Below are 7313 nucleotides of genomic sequence, written 5' to 3' on the forward strand. Positions count from 1 at the left end.
ACTGTGCTTGGACATAACACTGTGGTCATAACACTGTGGTCATAACACTGTGGTCATAACACTGGGCCTGGTCATAACACTGTGGTCATAACACTGTGGTCATAACACTGTGGTCATAACACTGTGCCTGGACATAACACTGTGGCTGGACATAACACTATAGTCATAACACTGGGCCTGGTCATAACACTGTGGTCATATCACTGTGGTCATAACACTGTGGTCATAACACTGTGGTCATAACACTGTGGTAATAACACTGTGGACATAACACTGTGGACATAACACTGTGGTCATAACACTGTGGTCATAACACTGGGCCTGGTCATAACACTGTGGTCATAACACTGTGGTCATAACACTGTGGTCATAACACTGTGGTCATAACACTGTGGCCATAACACTGTGCCTGGACATAACACTGTGGTCATAACACTGTGGTAATAACACTGTGGACATAACACTGTGGACATAACACTGTGGTCATAACACTGTGGTCATAACACTGGGCCTGGTCATAACACTGTGGTCATAACACTGTGGTCATAACACTGTGGTCATAACACTGTGGACATAACACTGTGGTCATAACACTGTGGTAATAACACTGTGGACATAACACTGTGGACATAACACTGTGGTGATAACACTGTGGTCATAACACTGTGCCTGGACATAACACTGTGGCTGGTCATAACACTGTGGACATAACACTGTGGTCATAACACTGTGGTCATAACACTGTGGCCATAACACTGGGCCTGGTCATAACACTGTGGTCATAACACTGTGGACATAACACTGTGGTCATAACACTGTGGCTGGACATAACACTGTGGTAATAACACTGTGGACATAACACTGTGGACATAACACTGTGGACATAACACTGTGCCTGGTCATAACACTGTGCCTGGACATAACACTGTGCTTGGTCATAACACTGTGCTTGGTCATAACACGGTGGTCATAACACTGTGGTCATAACACTGTGGCCATAACACTGTGGCTGGTCATAACACTGTGGACATAACACTGTGGTCATAACACTGTGGTCATAACACTGTGGACATAACACTGTGCCTGGTCATAACACTGGGGTCATAACACTGTGCCTGGTCATAACACTGTGCCTTGTCATAACACTGTGGACATAACACTGTGGTCATAACACTGTGGTCATAACACTGTGGCCATAACACTGTGGCCATAACACTGTGGCCATAACACTGTGCCTGGTCATAACACTGTGGCCATAACACTGTGCCTGGTCATAACACTGTGGCCATAACACTGTGGTCATAACACTGTGGCCATAACACTGTGCCTGGTCATAACACTGTGGCTGGTCATAACACTGTGGTCATAACACTGTGGCCATAACACTGTGGCCATAACACTGTGGCCATAACACTGTGGCCATAACACTGTGCCTGGTCATAACACTGTGGTCATAACACTGTGGCTGGTCATAACACTGTGGTCATAACACTGTGGTCATAACACTGTGGCCATAACACTGTGGCCATAACACTGTGCCTGGTCATAACACTGTGGTCATAACACTGTGGTCATAACACTGTGGTCATAACACTGTGGCCATAACACTGTGGCCATAACACTGTGGCCATAACACTGTGCCTGGTCATAACACTGTGGTCATAACACTGTGGACATAACACTGTGGACATAACACTGTGCCTGGTTATAACACTGTGCCTGGTCATAAAACTGGGCCTGGTCATAACACTGTGGTCATAACACTGTGGTCATAACACTGTGCCTGGTCATAACACTGTGGTCATAACACTGTGGTCATAACACTGGGCCTTGTCATAAAACTGGGCCTTGTCATAACACTGGGCCTGGTCATAACACTGTGGTCATAACACTGTGGTCATAACACTGTGGTCATAACACTGTGCCTGGTCATAACACTGTGGTCATAACACTGTGGTCATAACACTGGGCCTTGTCATAACACTGGGCCTGGTCATAACACTGTGGTCATAACACTGGGCCTGGTCATAACACTGTTGTCATAACACTGTGGTCATAACACTGGGCCTGGTCATAACACTGTGGTCATAACACTGGGCCTGGACATAACACTGGGCCTGGTCATAACACTGGGCCTGGACATAACACTGTGGTCATAACACTGGGCCTGGACATAACACTGGGCCTGGTCATAACACTGGGCCTGGACATAAGACTGGGCCTGGTCATAACACTGGGCCTGGTCATAACACTGGGCCTGGTCATAACACTGTGGTCATAACACTGGGCCTGGTCATAACACTGGGCCTGGTCATAACACTGGGCCTGGTCATAACACTGGGCCTGGTCATAACACTGGGCCTGGTCATAACACTGGGCCTGGTCATAACACTGTGGTCATACCACTGGGCCTGGTCATAACACTGGGCCTGGTCATAACACTGTGGTCATAACACTGTGGTCATAACACTGGGCCTGGTCATAACACTGTGGTCATAACACTGGGCCTGGTCATAACACTGGGCCTGGTCATAACACTGGGCCTGGTCATAACACTGGGCCTGGTCATAACACTGGGCCTGGTCATAACACTGGGCCTGGACATAACACTGTGGTCATAAAACTGGGCCTGGTCATAACACTGTTGTCATAACACTGGGCCTGGACATAACACTGGGCCTGGTCATAACACTGGGCCTGGTCATAACACTGTGGTCATACCACTGGGCCTGGTCATAACACTGGGCCTGGTCATAACACTGGGCCTGGACATAACACTGGGCCTGGTCATAACACTGGGCCTGGTCATAACACTGGGCCTGGTCATAACACTGTGGTCATAACACTGGGCCTGGTCATAACACTGGGCCTGGTCATAACACTGGGCCTGGTCATAACACTGGGCCTGGTCATAACACTGGGCCTGGACATAACACTGGGCCTGGTCATAACACTGGGCCTGGTCATAACACTGTAGTCATAACACTGGGCCTGGTCATAACACTGGGCCTGGTCATAACACTGTGGTCATAACACTGGGCCTGGTCATAACACTGGGCCTGGTCATAACACTGGGCCTGGTCATAACACTGGGCCTGGTCATAACACTGTAGTCATAACACTGGGCCTGGTCATAACACTGGGCCTGGTCATAACACTGTGGTCATAACACTGGGCCTGGTCATAACACTGGGCCTGGACATAACACTGGGCCTGGTCATAACACTGGGCCTGGTCATAACACTGTAGTCATAACACTGGGCCTGGTCATAACACTGGGCCTGGTCATAACACTGGGCCTGGTCATAACACTGTGGTCATAACACTGAGCCTGGTCATAACACTGGGCCTGGTCATAACACTGTGGTCATAACACTGGGCCTGGTCATAACACTGGGCCTGGTCATAACACTGGGCCTGGTCATAACATTGTTGTCATAACACTGTGGTCATAACACTGGGCCTGGTCATAACACTGTGGTCATAACACTGAGCCTGGTCATAACACTGGGCCTGGTCATAACACTGTGGTCATAACACTGGGCCTGGTCATAACACTGGGCCTGGTCATAACACTGTTGTCATAACACTGTGGTCATAACACTGGGCCTGGTCATAACACTGTGGTCATAACACTGAGCCTGGTCATAACACTGGGCCTGGTCATAACACTGTGGTCATAACACTGTGGTCATAACACTGGGCCTGGTCATAACACTGGGCCTGGTCATAACACTGTGGTCATAACACTGTGGTCATAACACTGGGCCTGGTCATAACACTGGGCCTGGTCATAACACTGGGCCTGGTCATTACACTGGGCCTGGTCATAACACTGGGCCTGGTCATAACACTGGGCCTGGTCATAACACTGTGGTCATAAAACTGGGCCTGGTCATAACACTGGGCCTGGTCATAACACTGGGCCTGGTCATAACACTGGGCCTGGTCATAACACTGGGCCTGGTCATAACACTGGGCCTGGTCATAACACTGTGGTCATAACACTGGGCCTGGTCATAACACTGGGCCTGGTCATAACACTGGGCCTGGTCATAACACTGGGCCTGGTCATAACACTGGGCCTGGTCATAACACTGTGGTCATAACACTGGGCCTGGTCATAACACTGGGCCTGGTCATAACACTGGGCCTGGTCATAACACTGGGCCTGGTCATAACACTGTGGACATAACACTGGGCCTGGTCATAACACTGGGCCTGGTCATAACACTGGGCCTGGTCATAACACTGTGGTCATAACACTGGGCCTGGTCATAACACTGGGCCTGGTCATAACACTGTTGTCATAACACTGTGGACATAACACTGGGCCTGGTCATAACACTGTTGTCATAACACTGGGCCTGGTCATAACACTGGGCCTGGTCATAACACTGTGGTCATAACACTGTGGTCATAACACTGGGCCTGGTCATAACACTGTTGTCATAACACTGGGCCTGGACATAACACTGGGCCTGGTCATAACACTGGGCCTGGACATAACACTGTGGTCATAAAACTGGGCCTGGTCATAACACTGTTGTCATAACACTGGGCCTGGACATAACACTGGGCCTGGTCATAACACTGGGCCTGGTCATAACACTGTGGTCATACCACTGGGCCTGGTCATAACACTGGGCCTGGTCATAACACTGGGCCTGGTCATAACACTGGGCCTGGACATAACACTGGGCCTGGTCATAACACTGGGCCTGGTCATAACACTGTGGTCATACCACTGGGCCTGGTCATAACACTGGGCCTGGTCATAACACTGGGCCTGGTCATAACACTGGGCCTGGTCATAACACTGGGCCTGGACATAACACTGGGCCTGGTCATAACACTGGGCCTGGTCATAACACTGGGCCTGGTCATAACACTGGGCCTGGTCATAACACTGGGCCTGGTCATAACACTGGGCCTGGTCATAACACTGGGCCTGGTCATAACACTGGGCCTGGTCATAACACTGGGCCTGGTCATAACACTGGGCCTGGACATAACACTGGGCCTGGTCATAACACTGTAGTCATAACACTGGGCCTGGTCATAACACTGGGCCTGGTCATAACACTGTGGTCATAACACTGGGCCTGGTCATAACACTGGGTCTGGTCATAACACTGGGCCTGGTCATAACACTGGGCCTGGTCATAACACTGGGCCTGGTCATAACACTGTAGTCATAACACTGGGCCTGGTCATAACACTGGGCCTGGTCATAACACTGTGGTCATAACACTGGGCCTGGTCATAACACTGGGCCTGGACATAACACTGGGCCTGGTCATAACACTGGGCCTGGTCATAACACTGTAGTCATAACACTGGGCCTGGTCATAACACTGGGCCTGGTCATAACACTGTGGTCATAACACTGAGCCTGGTCATAACACTGGGCCTGGTCATAACACTGTGGTCATAACACTGGGCCTGGTCATAACACTGGGCCTGGTCATAACACTGGGCCTGGTCATAACACTGTTGTCATAACACTGTGGTCATAACACTGGGCCTGGTCATAACACTGTGGTCATAACACTGAGCCTGGTCATAACACTGGGCCTGGTCATAACACTGTGGTCATAACACTGGGCCTGGTCATAACACTGGGCCTGGTCATAACACTGTTGTCATAACACTGTGGTCATAACACTGGGCCTGGTCATAACACTGTGGTCATAACACTGAGCCTGGTCATAACACTGGGCCTGGTCATAACACTGTGGTCATAACACTGTGGTCATAACACTGGGCCTGGTCATAACACTGTGGTCATAACACTGGGCCTGGTCATAACACTGGGCCTGGTCATAACACTGGGCCTGGTCATAACACTGGGCCTGGTCATAACACTGGGCCTGGTCATTACACTGGGCCTGGTCATAACACTGGGCCTGGTCATAACACTGGGCCTGGTCATAACACTGTGGTCATAAAACTGGGCCTGGTCATAACACTGGGCCTGGTCATAACACTGGGCCTGGTCATAACACTGGGCCTGGTCATAACACTGGGCCTGGTCATAACACTGGGCCTGGTCATAACACTGGGCCTGGTCATAACACTGGGCCTGGTCATAACACTGGGCCTGGTCATAACACTGTGGACATAACACTGGGCCTGGTCATAACACTGGGCCTGGTCATAACACTGGGCCTGGTCATAACACTGTGGTCATAACACTGGGCCTGGTCATAACACTGGGCCTGGTCATAACACTGTTGTCATAACACTGTGGACATAACACTGGGCCTGGTCATAACACTGTTGTCATAACACTGGGCCTGGTCATAACACTGGGCCTGGTCATAACACTGTGGTCATAACACTGTGGTCATAACACTGGGCCTGGTCATAACACTGTTGTCATAACACTGGGCCTGGACATAACACTGGGCCTGGTCATAACACTGGGCCTGGACATAACACTGTGGTCATAAAACTGGGCCTGGTCATAACACTGTTGTCATAACACTGGGCCTGGACATAACACTGGGCCTGGTCATAACACTGGGCCTGGTCATAACACTGTGGTCATACCACTGGGCCTGGTCATAACACTGGGCCTGGTCATAACACTGGGCCTGGTCATAACACTGGGCCTGGACATAACACTGGGCCTGGTCATAACACTGGGCCTGGTCATAACACTGTGGTCATACCACTGGGCCTGGTCATAACACTGGGCCTGGTCATAACACTGGGCCTGGTCATAACACTGGGCCTGGACATAACACTGGGCCTGGTCATAACACTGGGCCTGGTCATAACACTGGGCCTGGTCATAACACTGGGCCTGGTCATAACACTGTAGTCATAACACTGGGCCTGGTCATAACACTGGGCCTGGTCATAACACTGTGGTCATAACACTGGGCCTGGTCATAACACTGGGCCTGGACATAACACTGGGCCTGGTCATAACACTGGGCCTGGTCATAACACTGTAGTCATAACACTGGGCCTGGTCATAACACTGGGCCTGGTCATAACACTGTGGTCATAACACTGAGCCTGGTCATAACACTGGGCCTGGTCATAACACTGTGGTCATAACACTGGGCCTGGTCATAACACTGGGCCTGGTCATAACACTGGGCCTGGTCATAACACTGTTGTCATAACACTGTGGTCATAACACTGGGCCTGGTCATAACACTGTGGTCATAACACTGAGCCTGGTCATAACACTGGGCCTGGTCATAACACTGTGGTCATAACACTGGGCCTGGTCATAACACTGGGCCTGGTCATAACACTGTTGTCATAACACTGTGGTCATAACACTGGGCCTGGTC

This window comes from Oncorhynchus masou, chromosome 5 (assembly GCF_036934945.1).
Source record: "Oncorhynchus masou masou isolate Uvic2021 chromosome 5, UVic_Omas_1.1, whole genome shotgun sequence".
In the NCBI taxonomy this organism is placed as follows: Eukaryota; Metazoa; Chordata; class Actinopteri; order Salmoniformes; family Salmonidae; genus Oncorhynchus; species Oncorhynchus masou.